Raw genomic sequence first — 2,985 nt, 5'->3', positions numbered from 1 at the left:
AAATTTCTCAGGAATCCTTTCATTGTGATAATCAGAAACTGTTGAAAGAGAGAGAGAGAGAGAGAGAGAGAGAGAGAGAGAGAGAGAGAGAAGAAGAAGAAGAAGAAGAAGAAGAAGAAGAAGAAGAAGAAGAAGAAGAAGAAGAAGAAGAAGAAGAAAGGAAGAAAGGAAAGGAAAGGTAGAAAGAAAAGGAAAGGCAGAAAAGGAAAGAATGCAAGAAAGAGAAAAGAAAAAGAGAAAAAGAAAGAAAGAAAGAAAGAAAGAAAGAAAGAAAGAAAGAAAGAAAGAAAGAAAGAAAAAAAAAAGAAAGGGAAAGAGAAGAAGGAAGGGAAGGAGGAAGGGGAGGAAGAAGAGGAGGGAGAAAAGAGGAATGGTAGAATTTAGAATTGAATGTGAGCTTAAGTATCTTTTCAGCCACACTCTATGTTTTACAAATTAGGAAACATACTCAGTCTAAATGCCTACCAATTCAGTGCTTTTTCTATTTATTTTCCCAAGTATATTGACCAGAGATTAATAGTTTGAAAAGTACTGAATTGGGGGTCAGAAAATTTGAGTTTCACTCTCAACAGGATTACTTGTTTACATATGTGATCACAAGCAAGTCACTTTGTCAGTCAAATTGATTCAAATCCTCTAATACTTATTAGTTTAGTGATCCTGGGCAAAAATCTCTCTTCCTCATCTGTAAAACTGATATCATAAGAGCCTCTACCTTCACAGAATTGTTGTAGGATTCAAATGAGTTAATCTGTTCTTTCCTGCCTTAAGTGGAGAATTAAAGATAAATGGACTAGTCTAGACTTTGTGAACTTCAGAAGTTCAAAAGATTCCCATCCAGCAACTGGAAGCCACGCCAGAGAAACAATAGCCAAGCCACAGGAAAAGTGAAGCAACAAATAACTTGTGTGAGACAGAGCAACCTACAACCAATATCAAGATGCTGGTTATTATAAGGGATCAGCTCTCACCAACTGACTGGGCTATATTTCAAAGTGAACTTAATAAGTCAAATTATTTTAGCGACTGCTTTGCATTTAAGCCTATTCTTTTTAGGGACTGAGATTATACAAGGGAGATTATGCTCCCTGGTCACAGGTTTGTTTTTGAACTTTGGTCTTTTCTATGTATTGTTGGTAGATATACCTTTGTCAAAATGAATTGATATTAATGGGATAAATCATACTGAAGTAATGATAATTTGTGATTAATATTGGGTGGAACACATCAGGATGGCATGATCTAGAGTTTATTGCTTTAGAAACATGTGCTTTCCACCGGTTCTGCCATATTCCAGTGAGTTGCCAAAATGAAGAACATAAGAGGAAAAAGGAGAGGGACACAATACATGTTTTCTAGGCCCTTTTGAAAACATGGTATTGTCCCTTTGGCTACATATATGCAAATATACAAGAAAGATGATATTGTAGATATCAAGGGTATGGGCACAGTTCAGCAAGGAATGCCTCACAAATGTTACCATGGCAAGACTGGACAGGTCCATAATGTTACTCAACATGCTGTAGGCATTGTTGTAAACAAACAAGTTAAGGGCAAGATTCTAGCCAAGAGAATTAATATGTATACGGAGCATATTAAGCACTCTAAGAGCAGAGATAGCTTTCTGAAACAGATGAAGGAAAATGATCAGAAGAAGGAAGCCAAAGAAAAAGGCACTTGGGTTCAACTGAAATGTCAGCCTGCTGCACCCAGAGAAGCACACCTTGTGAGAACCAATGGCAAGCAGCCTGAACTGTTGGAACCAATTTCCTATGAATTCATGGCATAAATTACTATTTTAAAAAACAATAAAAGATTATTGGATTGTGGGGGGAAAAAAAAGAAACATGCTCTAATCTCACCCTAGAATCATGACAGCAATGAGCCCTCCCGGAAATCTGATTTATCAATGCAAGTAGAATTGGTTTAGGATCTTCATCATTTATCATGATGGTTCCCCAAAAGTTAAGTTAATGGCTTATTCAAAACCTAATCAGAGTCATATTTTATTATTGTTGCTTGCTTTTAGAAGTCTGAATATATTTAAATTATTTTTAATGTTTTTAAAGAATATTATGTAATTTCATAAGATCATAGATTTAGAACTAAAAGGGACTGAAGAGGTCATCTAATTAAACTCCTTCATTCTATAAATGAGGTTAAAGCCTTAGAAAGATTAACTGACTTGTTGAGATCACATATTTCACAAGTTATAGCGCTGGATTGGAACTTAAACTTCTGAGTCTAAATGCAAGACACTTAGCATAACAAATTTTCCCTTCCCTTGCAAAAAGCCTGGTCAAATGCTTCCTGATGGCATTTGATTGACCCTAGATTCTTAAAGACTATGTACTGGTGATATAAGGACCAACTAAAGCTAGAAAGACTGAACATAAGATTGAAAATGAACTACATGTCTAGCCTAAAAGAAAATCATAGAATCATAGAGAGGGACTTTAGATTTTGATTAATGAGTCTACCCTATCCCTTACTTTACAAGAAAATGAGGTCCAGAGATAAGATCAAAGAAACCAATAACCTGAGGCATGTACAGTAAATGATGTTTTTTTTTTTAAACTATTTGTGTATTTTTACCACAATGAATTAAGAAACCAACTACTAAGGACTAAGAGTCCCAATGTGCTTAACTGAAGGAAATGTCTACCCTAATGAAATTACAGACTTTTAGAAATATTGAAGTAAATGCTTTAGTTAAGTTTAGTTATAATAAATTGTCCATGAATACATATTTCATGATTCAGACCCTGAGGAAACTAGAAAAGATAGGAATTAGAGACACTTTTAAATGTCTATCAGTTTCAAATATATTAGTGCAAGAGACCAGATGAAGAACTGAATGTGGAATAACAGCTTCAAACTGCTCATTCCAACCCAAACTGAGCTCTTCTTAATGCCTTAACAGCAATCCTTGAACCCATATGGGTCTCCTAAAATTCTTCTCCTTTGAAAGGTTTGGACCCAGCA

General features: G+C 35.2%; 1 pseudogene; it reads left to right on the top strand.

The window, feature by feature from the left end:
* The first annotated feature begins 1,309 nt into the window (after positions 1 to 1,309).
* Positions 1,310 to 1,789, top strand: LOC111719835 (annotated as a pseudogene).
* Positions 1,790 to 2,985: the final 1,196 nt, after the last annotated feature.

Source organism: Sarcophilus harrisii, chromosome 3, assembly GCF_902635505.1.
Source record: "Sarcophilus harrisii chromosome 3, mSarHar1.11, whole genome shotgun sequence".
Taxonomy (NCBI): domain Eukaryota; kingdom Metazoa; phylum Chordata; class Mammalia; order Dasyuromorphia; family Dasyuridae; genus Sarcophilus; species Sarcophilus harrisii.
Note: the sequence above shows the minus strand (reverse complement) of the source record. Positions and strands in the feature narration are given on the sequence as shown.